Source organism: Pleurodeles waltl, chromosome 6, assembly GCF_031143425.1.
Source record: "Pleurodeles waltl isolate 20211129_DDA chromosome 6, aPleWal1.hap1.20221129, whole genome shotgun sequence".
Taxonomy (NCBI): Eukaryota; Metazoa; Chordata; class Amphibia; order Caudata; family Salamandridae; genus Pleurodeles; species Pleurodeles waltl.
Window position 1 is genome coordinate 385,408,466 of NC_090445.1, and position 16,270 is coordinate 385,424,735.

Below are 16,270 nucleotides of genomic sequence, written 5' to 3' on the forward strand. Positions count from 1 at the left end.
CCTGATTACTACAATTACAGTGGAACCGGAAAAGATTCTATAATTGTCCTGTAACATAAAATTCAGTCTTTTGAAAACCACATTCAATTATATCTCGTCAGTTCCGACAAAGTCTAGGGGAATCTAATTGTTATGTCTCATAAGCACAAAGGAGGAATTTAGCCAGAAAATGATATGTTGGACCCAAGTTGGGGGAAGGTGGGTAGTTGGATATCTTACTCCAACTGTTTTCATTTTAGCTACAGACTAGTGTCAACAGAGTACCTCGTGTGTACAAATGCTTTAAATCATGTTACAGGGTGGATGAAGTGGGTGAGTGGTTAAGGTGGCGGACTGCCCATACAGTGTGCTCTGCATGTGTGGATACAAATCCCACCATCGTCAAAGTCCGATCATGTTGGTTTTTGAAGGTCAGCACTGCTCCCAGTATAATTACGCTCTCTTTCGAGACACATCCAGAAATCGTTAGATGATCCCATCTGGCTAATCCATTGTAGCAAATACATTAAATAAAATAGAGGGTGTTGTGTTTATTAGAAAGTTAGTCTTTCATGGAGAGCCCAGAAGAATGTCTTTCCTTCAAGCATGGCCTTCTACTTAGTTTGGATATCTGGAAGGAATAGAAAGCAGCTCTTACTACTAAAGTGTCAGCTGTTTGAAGAGCCATTTATTTATGTCTGCCCTGCACTGACATATCCCTTCTGATGAGCAGTTTCCTGTAAATGTCTCAGATTGCAGAGATACTAACTACTGATATCCATATCCTGAGTAATGTGAGTACTTTAATATTCTCCTAAGAATATAGAGTTTTGCCACCTTCCAAGAAAAGTGCCTTAAGAATGTAGTTTAATTTGTGCCTATATGTTGACATTCATAAGTACATAGGCTTCCACTCATACCCTGAAAGTCACAGCTGGCCACATTCTGCCTTAAGACTACATATGGCACTCTGAGATCGGAAACCGTCTGGCTTTGTAGCTCAGTGGCAAAGCACTAATTTTTGGGAACCAGGGGACACGAGTTCAATCCTCATCAGGGTCTTCTGTTTATCTTTTAAATCTTAACTCTTTTCAAGTTATTTCACCTAGGAATAACACCTCGTTTTAAGCTTGCTTATTGTCAACGTTCCCTTTTCTGCTTTTATCTTAACAAGAAGACTTGAATAATACCAGAGAACTACGACTCATTCGTCTCCCCTTCCGATTGCCTGACAAACGCCTGACAAACGCTGTTCTCACCCTGCTAGGCAAAACCAGATAATAACTCAATGTTTACCGTCCCTTGGAAAGGTTGAGCGAGTATCTGACCTCTCTTTCTGCTCAATCTGCTTCCACATAACGAGCGTTATAGGGCTCGAGCAGTGGCACCTTGGAGATTTTAATTTATTTCCTCTCAAAACACTATAGCTCCCAGATACCTCGGCTCTCAGGAAAATGAGGTGAATCCTCAAAACCCCAGCCACCACTCACCATAAACTTCCTTTTCTCATGCTCTCTGTTCAAATGATACAACTTATCTTGTACTTAAAGTGAAAGTGAATGCAGGCAGACTTGTTTGATCGATTTGGTGACCTTGATTGGTTGGGGTGGATAAAGAAGTGAACCTGGTGTCTCAAGAAGTAGAATCAGGATGGGGATGAGGAAAAGAGAAATTGAGCATGGACCACAATCACAGGTTAGAGAAATACGTGTCATGAATGAAATCATTTTAAAAAGTTGACTTCTAGCAGGCATTATTTTTCAAAATTGCAGACAAATTAAAAATGAATTTTGTATTGGAGGAACAATCACAGCACACAAGAGGTACAATCTACTTTAGAGGAATAGCATATTTGGCTAAGGCCTTTGTGTGATGATGCTATCCTTTTGCCATTTATATGAGTTATATTTTATTCAATTTGGTTGATCAACATTTTTTGCAGCTCTTCAATTTATGGCTATTCATGCGACTATACTGTTTTTATTATTCTTGTTATTTAGCAAATTTCTTTTTGAATACACTGATGTGAATGCATAGTTCACAAGTCAGCACATCATAATGCAGTGAAACGAATCGTCCCGAAGGTGATGTGATCCTAGGGACTCGGAGGAGTTAGACAGGAAGATTCTGAATAGAAGTAAATAATCTTTAGCAAGCGCCATCTTTAATCTGAGTTTAATTTTTCCTTTCATTGAAATGATTTAAAAAAGTTAATGCAGTTGCTCCAGGTGAGGCTCGAACTCACAACCTCGGCATGGCTCAGTGCAAGTACTGCTGTATAAGTACCGCGCGCTAACCGATTGCGCCACTGGAGCTCACACATACACCATGAGTCCAACTGCGCCACCCAGAGGTGACTTAGTAGACGACAGGATCGTCATCAACATACCGTATGCAAGATCAGCTCACATGCAAACATGTTACCCTGATTACTACAATTACAGTGGAACCGGAAAAGATTCTATAATTGTCCTGTAACATAAAATTCAGTCTTTTGAAAACCACATTCAATTATATCTCGTCAGTTCCGACAAAGTCTAGGGGAATCTAATTGTTATGTCTCATAAGCACAAAGGAGGAATTTAGCCAGAAAATGATATGTTGGACCCAAGTTGGGGGAAGGTGGGTAGTTGGATATCTTACTCCAACTGTTTTCATTTTAGCTACAGACTAGTGTCAACAGAGTACCTCGTGTGTACAAATGCTTTAAATCATGTTACAGGGTGGATGAAGTGGGTGAGTGGTTAAGGTGGCGGACTGCCCATACAGTGTGCTCTGCATGTGTGGATACAAATCCCACCATCGTCAAAGTCCGATCATGTTGGTTTTTGAAGGTCAGCACTGCTCCCAGTATAATTACGCTCTCTTTCGAGACACATCCAGAAATCGTTAGATGATCCCATCTGGCTAATCCATTGTAGCAAATACATTAAATAAAATAGAGGGTGTTGTGTTTATTAGAAAGTTAGTCTTTCATGGAGAGCCCAGAAGAATGTCTTTCCTTCAAGCATGGCCTTCTACTTAGTTTGGATATCTGGAAGGAATAGAAAGCAGCTCTTACTACTAAAGTGTCAGCTGTTTGAAGAGCCATTTATTTATGTCTGCCCTGCACTGACATATCCCTTCTGATGAGCAGTTTCCTGTAAATGTCTCAGATTGCAGAGATACTAACTACTGATATCCATATCCTGAGTAATGTGAGTACTTTAATATTCTCCTAAGAATATAGAGTTTTGCCACCTTCCAAGAAAAGTGCCTTAAGAATGTAGTTTAATTTGTGCCTATATGTTGACATTCATAAGTACATAGGCTTCCACTCATACCCTGAAAGTCACAGCTGGCCACATTCTGCCTTAAGACTACATATGGCACTCTGAGATCGGAAACCGTCTGGCTTTGTAGCTCAGTGGCAAAGCACTAATTTTTGGGAACCAGGGGACACGAGTTCAATCCTCATCAGGGTCTTCTGTTTATCTTTTAAATCTTAACTCTTTTCAAGTTATTTCACCTAGGAATAACACCTCGTTTTAAGCTTGCTTATTGTCAACGTTCCCTTTTCTGCTTTTATCTTAACAAGAAGACTTGAATAATACCAGAGAACTACGACTCATTCGTCTCCCCTTCCGATTGCCTGACAAACGCCTGACAAACGCTGTTCTCACCCTGCTAGGCAAAACCAGATAATAACTCAATGTTTACCGTCCCTTGGAAAGGTTGAGCGAGTATCTGACCTCTCTTTCTGCTCAATCTGCTTCCACATAACGAGCGTTATAGGGCTCGAGCAGTGGCACCTTGGAGATTTTAATTTATTTCCTCTCAAAACACTATAGCTCCCAGATACCTCGGCTCTCAGGAAAATGAGGTGAATCCTCAAAACCCCAGCCACCACTCACCATAAACTTCCTTTTCTCATGCTCTCTGTTCAAATGATACAACTTATCTTGTACTTAAAGTGAAAGTGAATGCAGGCAGACTTGTTTGATCGATTTGGTGACCTTGATTGGTTGGGGTGGATAAAGAAGTGAACCTGGTGTCTCAAGAAGTAGAATCAGGATGGGGATGAGGAAAAGAGAAATTGAGCATGGACCACAATCACAGGTTAGAGAAATACGTGTCATGAATGAAATCATTTTAAAAAGTTGACTTCTAGCAGGCATTATTTTTCAAAATTGCAGACAAATTAAAAATGAATTTTGTATTGGAGGAACAATCACAGCACACAAGAGGTACAATCTACTTTAGAGGAATAGCATATTTGGCTAAGGCCTTTGTGTGATGATGCTATCCTTTTGCCATTTATATGAGTTATATTTTATTCAATTTGGTTGATCAACATTTTTTGCAGCTCTTCAATTTATGGCTATTCATGCGACTATACTGTTTTTATTATTCTTGTTATTTAGCAAATTTCTTTTTGAATACACTGATGTGAATGCATAGTTCACAAGTCAGCACATCATAATGCAGTGAAACGAATCGTCCCGAAGGTGATGTGATCCTAGGGACTCGGAGGAGTTAGACAGGAAGATTCTGAATAGAAGTAAATAATCTTTAGCAAGCGCCATCTTTAATCTGAGTTTAATTTTTCCTTTCATTGAAATGATTTAAAAAAGTTAATGCAGTTGCTCCAGGTGAGGCTCGAACTCACAACCTCGGCATGGCTCAGTGCAAGTACTGCTGTATAAGTACCGCGCGCTAACCGATTGCGCCACTGGAGCTCACACATACACCATGAGTCCAACTGCGCCACCCAGAGGTGACTTAGTAGACGACAGGATCGTCATCAACATACCGTATGCAAGATCAGCTCACATGCAAACATGTTACCCTGATTACTACAATTACAGTGGAACCGGAAAAGATTCTATAATTGTCCTGTAACATAAAATTCAGTCTTTTGAAAACCACATTCAATTATATCTCGTCAGTTCCGACAAAGTCTAGGGGAATCTAATTGTTATGTCTCATAAGCACAAAGGAGGAATTTAGCCAGAAAATGATATGTTGGACCCAAGTTGGGGGAAGGTGGGTAGTTGGATATCTTACTTCAACTGTTTTCATTTTAGCTACAGACTAGTGTCAACAGAGTACCTCATGTGTACAAATGCTTTAAATCCTGTTACAGGGTGGATGAAGTGGGTGAGTGGTTAAGGTGGCGGACTGCCCATACAGTGTGCTCTGCATGTGTGGATACAAATCCCACCATCGTCAAAGTCCGATCATGTTGGTTTTTGAAGGTCAGCACTGCTCCCAGTATAATCACGCTCTCTTTCGAGACACATCCAGAAATCGTTAGATGATCCCATCTGGCTAATCCATTGTAGCAAATACATTAAATAAAATAGAGGGTGTTGTGTTTATTAGAAAGTTAGTCTTTCATGGAGAGCCCAGAAGAATGTCTTTCCTTCAAGCATGGCCTTCTACTTAGTTTGGATATCTGGAAGGAATAGAAAGCAGCTCTTACTACTAAAGTGTCAGCTGTTTGAAGAGCCATTTATTTATGTCTGCCCTGCACTGACATATCCCTTCTGATGAGTAGTTTCCTGTAAATGTCTCAGATTGCAGAGATACTAACTACTGATATCCATATCCTGAGTAATGTGAGTACTTTAATATTCTCCTAAGAATATAGAGTTTTGCCACCTTCCACGAAAAGTGCCTTAAGAATGTAGTTTAATGTGTGCCTATATGTTGACATTCATAAGTACATAGGTTTCCACTCATACTCTGAAACTCACAGCTGGCCACATTCTTCCTTAAGACTACATATGGCACTCTGAGATATGGAAATCCTCCTGCTTTGTAGCTCAGTGGCAAAGCACGGATTTTTTGGAACCAGGGGACACGAGTTCAATCCTCATCAGGATCTTCTGTTTATCTTTTAAATCTTAACTCTTTTCAAGTTATTTCACCTAGGAATCACACCTCGTTTTAAGCTTGCTTATTGTCAACGTTCCCTTTTCTCCTTTTATCTTAGCAAGAAGACTTGAATAATACCAGAGAACTACGACTCATTCGTCTCCCCTTCCGATTGCCTGACAAACGCCTGACAAACGCTGTTCTCACCCTGCTAGGCAAAACCAGATAATAACTCAATGTTTACCGTCCCTTGGAAAGGTTGAGCGAGTATCTGACCTCTCTTTCTGCTCAATCTGCTTCCACATAACGAGCGTTATAGGGCTCGAGCAGAGGCACCTTTGGAGATTTTAATTTATTTCCTCTCAAAACACTATAGCTCCCAGATACCTCGGCTCTCAGGAAAATGAGGTGAATCCTCAAAACCCCAGCCACCACTCACCATAAACTTCCTTTTCTCATGCTCTCTGTTCAAATGATACAACTTATCTTGTACTTAAAGTGAAAGTGAATGCAGGCAGACTTGTTTGATAGATTTGGTGACCTTGATTGGTTGGGGTGGATAAAGAAGTGAACCTGGTGTCTCAAGAAGTAGAATCAGGATGGGGATGAGGAAAAGAGAAATTGAGCATGGACCACGATCACAGGTTAGAGAAATACGTGTCATGAATGAAATCATTTTAAAAAGTTGACTTCTAGCAGGCATTATTTTTCAAAATTGCAGACAAATTAAAAATGAATTTAGTATTGGAGGAACAATCACAGCACACAAGAGGTACAATCTACTTTAGAGGAATAGCATATTTGGCTAAGGCCTTTGTGTGATGATGCTATCCTTTTGCCATTTATATGAGTTATATTTTATTCAATTTGGTTGATCAACATTTTTTGCAGCTCTTCAATTTATGGCTATTCATGCGACTATACTGTTTTTATTATTCTTGTTATTTAGCAAATTTCTTTTTGAATACACTGATGTGAATGCATAGTTCACAAGTCAGCACATCATAATGCAGTGAAACGAATCGTCCCGAAGGCGATGTGATCCTAGGGACCCGGAGGAGTTAGACAGGAAGATTCTGAATAGAAGTAAATAATCTTTAGCAAGCGCCATCTTTAATCTGAGTTTAATTTTTCCTTTCATTGAAATGATTTAAAAAAGATAATGCAGTTGCTCCAGGTGAGGCTCGAACTCACAACCTCGGCATGGCTCAGTGCAAGTACTGCTGTATAAGTACCGCGCGCTAACCGATTGCGCCACTGGAGCTCACACATACACCATGAGCCCAACTGCGCCACCTAGAGGTGACTTAGTAGACGACAGGATGGTCATCAACATACCGTATGCAAGATCAGCTCACATGCAAACATGTTACCCTGATTACTACAATTACAGTGGAACCGGAAAAGATTCTATAATTGTCCTGTAACATAAAATTCAGTCTTTTGAAAACCACATTCAATTATATCTCGTCAGTTCCGACAAAGTCTAGAGGAATCTAATTGTTATGTCTCATAAGCACAAAGGAGTAATTTAGCCAGAAAATGATATGTTGGACCCAAGTTGGGGGAAGGTGGGTAGTTGGATATCTTACTTCAACTGTTTTAATTTTAGCTACAGACTAGTGTCAACAGAGTACCTCATGTGTACAAATGCTTTAAATCCTGTTACAGGGTGGATGAAGTGGGTGAGTGGTTAAGGTGGCGGACTGCCCATACAGTGTGCTCTGCATGTGTGGATACAAATCCCACCATCGTCAAAGTCCGATCATGTTGGTTTTTGAAGGTCAGCACTGCTCCCAGTATAATTACGCTCTCTTTCGAGACACATCCAGAAATCGTTAGATGATCCCATCTGGCTAATCCATTGTAGCAAATACATTAAATAAAATAGAGGGTGTTGTGTTTATTAGAAAGTTAGTCTTTCATGGAGAGCCCAGAAGAATGTCTTTCCTTCAAGCATGGCCTTCTACTTAGTTTGGATATCTGGAAGGAATAGAAAGCAGCTCTTACTACTAAAGTGTCAGCTGTTTGAAGAGCCATTTATTTATGTCTGCCCTGCACTGACATATCCCTTCTGATGAGTAGTTTCCTGTAAATGTCTCAGATTGCAGAGATACTAACTACTGATATCCATATCCTGAGTAATGTGAGTTCTTTAATATTCTCCTAAGAATATAGAGTTTTGCCACCTTCCACGAAAAGTGCCTTAAGAATGTAGTTTAATGTGTGCCTATATGTTGACTTTCATAAGTACATAGGTTTCCACTCATACTCTGAAACTCACAGCTGGCCACATTCTGCCTTAAGACTACATATGGCACTCTGAGATATGGAAATCCTCCGGCTTTGTAGCTCAGTGGCAAAGCACGGATTTTTTGGAACCAGGGGACACGAGTTCAATCCTCATCAGGATCTTCTGTTTATCTTTTAAATCTTAACTCTTTTCAAGTTATTTCACCTAGGAACCACACCTCGTTTTAAGCTTGCTTATTGTCAACGTTCCCTTTTCTGCTTTTATCTTAGCAAGAAGACTTGAATAATACCAGAGAACTACGACTCATTCGTCTCCCCTTCCGATTGCCTGACAAACGCCTGACAAACGCTGTTCTCACCCTGCTAGGCAAAACCAGATAATAACTCAATGTTTACCGTCCCTTGGAAAGGTTGAGCGAGTATCTGACCTCTCTTTCTGCTCAATCTGCTTCCACATAACGAGCGTTATAGGGCTCGAGCAGTGGCACCTTGGAGATTTTAATTTCTTTCCTCTCAAAACACTATAGCTCCCAGATACCTCGGCTCTCAGGAAAATGAGGTGAATCCTCAAAACCCCAGCCACCACTCACCATAAACTTCCTTTTCTCATGCTCTCTGTTCAAATGATACAACTTATCTTGTACTTAAAGTGAAAGTGAATGCAGGCAGACTTGTTTGATAGATTTGGTGACCTTGATTGGTTGGGGTGGATAAAGAAGTGAACCTGGTGTCTCAAGAAGTAGAATCAGGATGGGGATGAGGAAAAGAGAAATTGAGCATGGACCACAATCACTGGTTAGAGAAATACGTGTCATGAATGAAATCATTTTAAAAAGTTGACTTCTAGCAGGCATTATTTTTCAAAATTGCAGACAAATTAAAAATGAATTTTGTATTGGAGGAACAATCACAGCACACAAGAGGTACAATCTACTTTAGAGGAATAGCATATTTGGCTAAGGCCTTTGTGTGATGATGCTATCCTTTTGCCATTTATATGAGTTATATTTTATTCAATTTGGTTGATCAACATTTTTTGCAGCTCTTCAATTTATGGCTATTCATGCGACTATACTGTTTTTATTATTCTTGTTATTTAGCAAATTTCTTTTTGAATACACTGATGTGAATGCATAGTTCACAAGTCAGCACATCATAATGCAGTGAAACGAATCGTCCCGAAGGCGATGTGATCCTAGGGACTCGGAGGAGTTAGACAGGAAGATTCTGAATAGAAGTAAATAATCTTTAGCAAGCGCCATCTTTAATCTGAGTTTAATTTTTCCTTTCATTGAAATGATTTAAAAAAGTTAATGCAGTTGCTCCAGGTGAGGCTCGAACTCACAACCTCGGCATGGCTCAGTGCAAGTACTGCTGTATAAGTACTGCGCGCTAACCGATTGCGCCACTGGAGCTCACACATACACCATGAGTCCAACTGCGCCACCCAGAGGTGACTTAGTAGACGACAGGATCGTCATCAACATACCGTATGCAAGATCAGCTCACATGCAAACATGTTACCCTGATTACTACAATTACAGTGGAACCGGAAAAGATTCTATAATTGTCCTGTAACATAAAATTCAGTCTTTTGAAAACCACATTCAATTATATCTCGTCAGTTCCGACAAAGTCTAGGGGAATCTAATTGTTATGTCTCATAAGCACAAAGGAGGAATTTAGCCAGAAAATGATATGTTGGACCCAAGTTGGGGGAAGGTGGGTAGTTGGATATCTTACTTCAACTGTTTTCATTTTAGCTACAGACTAGTGTCAACAGAGTACCTCATGTGTACAAATGCTTTAAATCCTGTTACAGGGTGGATGAAGTGGGTGAGTGGTTAAGGTGGCGGACTGCCCATACAGTGTGCTCTGCATGTGTGGATACAAATCCCACCATCGTCAAAGTCCGATCATGTTGGTTTTTGAAGGTCAGCACTGCTCCCAGTATAATCACGCTCTCTTTCGAGACACATCCAGAAATCGTTAGATGATCCCATCTGGCTAATCCATTGTAGCAAATACATTAAATAAAATAGAGGGTGTTGTGTTTATTAGAAAGTTAGTCTTTCATGGAGAGCCCAGAAGAATGTCTTTCCTTCAAGCATGGCCTTCTACTTAGTTTGGATATCTGGAAGGAATAGAAAGCAGCTCTTACTACTAAAGTGTCAGCTGTTTGAAGAGCCATTTATTTATGTCTGCCCTGCACTGACATATCCCTTCTGATGAGCAGTTTCCTGTAAATGTCTCAGATTGCAGAGATACTAACTACTGATATCCATATCCTGAGTAATGTGAGTACTTTAATATTCTCCTAAGAATATAGAGTTTTGCCACCTTCCAAGAAAAGTGCCTTAAGAATGTAGTTTAATGTGTGCCTATATGTTGACATTCATAAGTACATAGGTTTCCACTCATACTCTGAAACTCACAGCTGGCCACATTCTGCCTTAAGACTACATATGGCACTCTGAGATATGGAAATCCTCCGGCTTTGTAGCTCAGTGGCAAAGCACGGATTTTTTGGAACCAGGGGACACGAGTTCAATCCTCATCAGGATCTTCTGTTTATCTTTTAAATCTTAACTCTTTTCAAGTTATTTCACCTAGGAATCACACCTCGTTTTAAGCTTGCTTATTGTCAACGTTCCCTTTTCTGCTTTTATCTTAGCAAGAAGACTTGAATAATACCAGAGAACTACGACTCATTCGTCTCCCCTTCCATTGCCTGACAAACGCCTGACAAACGCTGTTCTCACCCTGCTAGGCAAAACCAGATAATAACTCAATGTTTACCGTCCCTTGGAAAGGTTGAGCGAGTATCTGACCTCTCTTTCTGCTCAATCTGCTTCCACATAACGAGCGTTATAGGGCTCGAGCAGTGGCACCTTGGAGATTTTAATTTCTTTCCTCTCAAAACACTATAGCTCCCAGATACCTCGGCTCTCAGGAAAATGAGGTGAATCCTCAAAACCCCAGCCACCACTCACCATAAACTTCCTTTTCTCATGCTCTCTGTTCAAATGATACAACTTATCTTGTACTTAAAGTGAAAGTGAATGCAGGCAGACTTGTTTGATAGATTTGGTGACCTTGATTGGTTGGGGTGGTTAAAGAAGTGAACCTGGTGTCTCAAGAAGTAGAATCAGGATGGGGATGAGGAAAAGAGAAATTGAGCATGGACCACAATCACAGGTTAGAGAAATACGTGTCATGAATGAAATCATTTTAAAAAGTTGACTTCTAGCAGGCATTATTTTTCAAAATTGCAGACAAATTAAAAATGAATTTTGTATTGGAGGAACAATCACAGCACACAAGAGGTACAATCTACTTTAGAGGAATAGCATATTTGGCTAAGGCCTTTGTGTGATGATGCTATCCTTTTGCCATTTATATGAGTTACATTTTATTCAATTTGGTTGATCAACATTTTTTGCAGCTCTTCAATTTATGGCTATTCATGCGACTATACTGTTTTTATTATTCTTGTTATTTAGCAAATTTCTTTTTGAATACACTGATGTGAATGCATAGTTCACAAGTCAGCACATCATAATGCAGTGAAACGAATCGTCCCGAAGGCGATGTGATCCTAGGGACCCGGAGGAGTCAGACAGGAAGATTCTGAATAGAAGTGAATAATCTTTAGCAAGCGCCATCTTTAATCTGAGTTTAATTTTTCCTTTCAGTGTAATGATTTAAAAAAGATAATGCAGTTGCTCGAGGTGAGGCTCGAACTCACAACCTCGGTATGGCTCAGTGCAAGTATTGCTGTATAAGTACCGCGCGCTAATCGATTGCGCCACTGGAGCTCACACATACACCATGAGTCCAACTGCGTGACCTAGAGGTGACTTAATAGACGACAGGATCGTCATCAACATACCGTATGCAAGATCAGCTCACATGCAAACATGTTACCCTGATTACTACAATTACAGTGGAACCGGAAAAGATTCTATAATTGTCCTGTAACATAAAATTCAGTCTTTTGAAAACCACATTCAATTATATCTCGTCAGTTCCGACAAAGTCTAGGGGAATCTAATTGTTATGTCTCATAAGCACAAAGGAGGAATTTAGCCAGAAAATGATATGTTGGACCCAAGTTGGGGGAAGGTGGGTAGTTGGATATCTTACTTCAACTGTTTTCATTTTAGCTACAGACTAGTGTCAACAGAGTACCTCGTGTGTACAAATGCTTTAAATCATGTTACAGGGTGGATGAAGTGGGTGAGTGGTTAAGGTGGCGGACTGCCCATACAGTGTGCTCTGCATGTGTGGATACAAATCCCACCATCGTCAAAGTCCGATCATGTTGGTTTTTGAAGGTCAGCACTGCTCCCAGTATAATTACGCTCTCTTTCGAGACACATCCAGAAATCGTTAGATGATCCCATCTGGCTAATCCATTGTAGCAAATACATTAAATAAAATAGAGGGTGTTGTGTTTATTAGAAAGTTAGTCTTTCATGGAGAGCCCAGAAGAATGTCTTTCCTTCAAGCATGGCCTTCTACTTAGTTTGGATATCTGGAAGGAATAGAAAGCAGCTCTTACTACTAAAGTGTCAGCTGTTTGAAGAGCCATTTATTTATGTCTGCCCTGCACTGACATATCCCTTCTGATGAGTAGTTTCCTGTAAATGTCTCAGATTGCAGAGATACTAACTACTGATATCCATATCCTGAGTAATGTGAGTTCTTTAATATTCTCCTAAGAATATAGAGTTTTGCCACCTTCCACGAAAAGTGCCTTAAGAATGTAGTTTAATGTGTGCCTATATGTTGACATTCATAAGTACATAGGTTTCCACTCATACTCTGAAACTCACAGCTGGCCACATTCTGCCTTAAGACTACATATGGCACTCTGAGATATGGAAATCCTCCGGCTTTGTAGCTCAGTGGCAAAGCACGGATTTTTTGGAACCAGGGGACACGAGTTCAATCCTCATCAGGATCTTCTGTTTATCTTTTAAATCTTAACTCTTTTCAAGTTATTTCACCTAGGAATCACACCTCGTTTTAAGCTTGCTTATTGTCAACGTTCCCTTTTCTGCTTTTATCTTAGCAAGAAGACTTGAATAATACCAGAGAACTACGACTCATTCGTCTCCCCTTCCGATTGCCTGACAAACGCCTGACAAACGCTGTTCTCACCCTGCTAGGCAAAACCAGATAATAACTCAATGTTTACCGTCCCTTGGAAAGGTTGAGCGAGTATCTGACCTCTCTTTCTGCTCAATCTGCTTCCACATAACGAGCGTTATAGGGCTCGAGCAGTGGCACCTTTGGAGATTTTAATTTATTTCCTCTCAAAACACTATAGCTCCCAGATACCTCGGCTCTCAGGAAAATGAGGTGAATCCTCAAAACCCCAGCCACCACTCACCATAAACTTCCTTTTCTCATGCTCTCTGTTCAAATGATACAACTTATCTTGTACTTAAAGTGAAAGTGAATGCAGGCAGACTTGTTTGATAGATTTGGTGACCTTGATTGGTTGGGGTGGATAAAGAAGTGAACCTGGTGTCTCAAGAAGTAGAATCAGGATGGGGATGAGGAAAAGAGAAATTGAGCATGGACCACGATCACAGGTTAGAGAAATACGTGTCATGAATGAAATCATTTTAAAAAGTTGACTTCTAGCAGGCATTATTTTTCAAAATTGCAGACAAATTAAAAATGAATTTAGTATTGGAGGAACAATCACAGCACACAAGAGGTACAATCTACTTTAGAGGAATAGCATATTTGGCTAAGGCCTTTGTGTGATGATGCTATCCTTTTGCCATTTATATGAGTTATATTTTATTCAATTTGGTTGATCAACATTTTTTGCAGCTCTTCAATTTATGGCTATTCATGCGACTATACTGTTTTTATTATTCTTGTTATTTAGCAAATTTCTTTTTGAATACACTGATGTGAATGCATAGTTCACAAGTCAGCACATCATAATGCAGTGAAACGAATCGTCCCGAAGGCGATGTGATCCTAGGGACCCGGAGGAGTTAGACAGGAAGATTCTGAATAGAAGTAAATAATCTTTAGCAAGCGCCATCTTTAATCTGAGTTTAATTTTTCCTTTCATTGAAATGATTTAAAAAAGATAATGCAGTTGCTACAGGTGAGGCTCGAACTCACAACCTCGGCATGGCTCAGTGCAAGTACTGCTGTATAAGTACCGCGCGCTAACCGATTGCGCCACTGGAGCTCACACATACACCATGAGCCCAACTGCGCCACCTAGAGGTGACTTAGTAGACGACAGGATGGTCATCAACATACCGTATGCAAGATCAGCTCACATGCAAACATGTTACCCTGATTACTACAATTACAGTGGAACCGGAAAAGATTCTATAATTGTCCTGTAACATAAAATTCAGTCTTTTGAAAACCACATTCAATTATATCTCGTCAGTTCCGACAAAGTCTAGAGGAATCTAATTGTTATGTCTCATAAGCACAAAGGAGTAATTTAGCCAGAAAATGATATGTTGGACCCAAGTTGGGGGAAGGTGGGTAGTTGGATATCTTACTTCAACTGTTTTAATTTTAGCTACAGACTAGTGTCAACAGAGTACCTCATGTGTACAAATGCTTTAAATCCTGTTACAGGGTGGATGAAGTGGGTGAGTGGTTAAGGTGGCGGACTGCCCATACAGTGTGCTCTGCATGTGTGGATACAAATCCCACCATCGTCAAAGTCCGATCATGTTGGTTTTTGAAGGTCAGCACTGCTCCCAGTATAATTACGCTCTCTTTCGAGACACATCCAGAAATCGTTAGATGATCCCATCTGGCTAATCCATTGTAGCAAATACATTAAATAAAATAGAGGGTGTTGTGTTTATTAGAAAGTTAGTCTTTCATGGAGAGCCCAGAAGAATGTCTTTCCTTCAAGCATGGCCTTCTACTTAGTTTGGATATCTGGAAGGAATAGAAAGCAGCTCTTACTACTAAAGTGTCAGCTGTTTGAAGAGCCATTTATTTATGTCTGCCCTGCACTGACATATCCCTTCTGATGAGTAGTTTCCTGTAAATGTCTCAGATTGCAGAGATACTAACTACTGATATCCATATCCTGAGTAATGTGAGTTCTTTAATATTCTCCTAAGAATATAGAGTTTTGCCACCTTCCACGAAAAGTGCCTTAAGAATGTAGTTTAATGTGTGCCTATATGTTGACATTCATAAGTACATAGGTTTCCACTCATACTCTGAAACTCACAGCTGGCCACATTCTGCCTTAAGACTACATATGGCACTCTGAGATATGGAAATCCTCCGGCTTTGTAGCTCAGTGGCAAAGCACGGATTTTTTGGAACCAGGGGACACGAGTTCAATCCTCATCAGGATCTTCTGTTTATCTTTTAAATCTTAACTCTTTTCAAGTTATTTCACCTAGGAATCACACCTCGTTTTAAGCTTGCTTATTGTCAACGTTCCCTTTTCTGCTTTTATCTTAGCAAGAAGACTTGAATAATACCAGAGAACTACGACTCATTCGTCTCCCCTTCCATTGCCTGACAAACGCCTGACAAACGCTGTTCTCACCCTGCTAGGCAAAACCAGATAATAACTCAATGTTTACCGTCCCTTGGAAAGGTTGAGCGAGTATCTGACCTCTCTTTCTGCTCAATCTGCTTCCACATAACGAGCGTTATAGGGCTCGAGCAGTGGCACCTTGGAGATTTTAATTTCTTTCCTCTCAAAACACTATAGCTCCCAGATACCTCGGCTCTCAGGAAAATGAGGTGAATCCTCAAAACCCCAGCCACCACTCACCATAAACTTCCTTTTCTCATGCTCTCTGTTCAAATGATACAACTTATCTTGTACTTAAAGTGAAAGTGAATGCAGGCAGACTTGTTTGATAGATTTGGTGACCTTGATTGGTTGGGGTGGATAAAGAAGTGAACCTGGTGTCTCAAGAAGTAGAATCAGGATGGGGATGAGGAAAAGAGAAATTGAGCATGGACCACAATCACAGGTTAGAGAAATACGTGTCATGAATGAAATCATTTTAAAAAGTTGACTTCTAGCAGGCATTATTTTTCAAAATTGCAGACAAATTAAAAATGAATTTTGTATTGGAGGAACAATCACAGCACACAAGAGGTACAATCTACTTTAGAGGAATAGCATATTTGGCTAAGGCCTTTG

The 16,270-nt window shown here is 40.1% G+C and overlaps 5 non-coding genes across 5 annotated transcripts; all 5 read right to left on the reverse strand.

Annotated features, from left to right (window-relative positions):
* Positions 1 to 2,199: 2,199 nt before the first annotated feature.
* TRNAI-UAU (transfer RNA isoleucine (anticodon UAU)) lies at positions 2,200 to 2,294 on the reverse strand. The gene is made up of 2 exons: positions 2,257 to 2,294; positions 2,200 to 2,235 (listed from the first exon to the last, which is right to left on the reverse strand). It is a non-coding gene; the product is annotated as a tRNA-Ile (tRNA).
* A 2,308-nt stretch (positions 2,295 to 4,602) lies between these two features.
* Positions 4,603 to 4,697, reverse strand: TRNAI-UAU (transfer RNA isoleucine (anticodon UAU)). The gene is made up of 2 exons: positions 4,660 to 4,697; positions 4,603 to 4,638 (listed from the first exon to the last, which is right to left on the reverse strand). It is a non-coding gene; the product is annotated as a tRNA-Ile (tRNA).
* Positions 4,698 to 7,007: 2,310 nt separating this feature from the next.
* TRNAI-UAU (transfer RNA isoleucine (anticodon UAU)) lies at positions 7,008 to 7,102 on the reverse strand. Its single transcript has 2 exons — positions 7,065 to 7,102; positions 7,008 to 7,043 (listed from the first exon to the last, which is right to left on the reverse strand). It is a non-coding gene; the product is annotated as a tRNA-Ile (tRNA).
* Positions 7,103 to 9,411: 2,309 nt separating this feature from the next.
* Positions 9,412 to 9,506, reverse strand: TRNAI-UAU (transfer RNA isoleucine (anticodon UAU)). Its single transcript has 2 exons — positions 9,469 to 9,506; positions 9,412 to 9,447 (listed from the first exon to the last, which is right to left on the reverse strand). It is a non-coding gene; the product is annotated as a tRNA-Ile (tRNA).
* A 4,713-nt stretch (positions 9,507 to 14,219) lies between these two features.
* On the reverse strand, positions 14,220 to 14,314 carry TRNAI-UAU (transfer RNA isoleucine (anticodon UAU)). The gene is made up of 2 exons: positions 14,277 to 14,314; positions 14,220 to 14,255 (listed from the first exon to the last, which is right to left on the reverse strand). It is a non-coding gene; the product is annotated as a tRNA-Ile (tRNA).
* Positions 14,315 to 16,270: the final 1,956 nt, after the last annotated feature.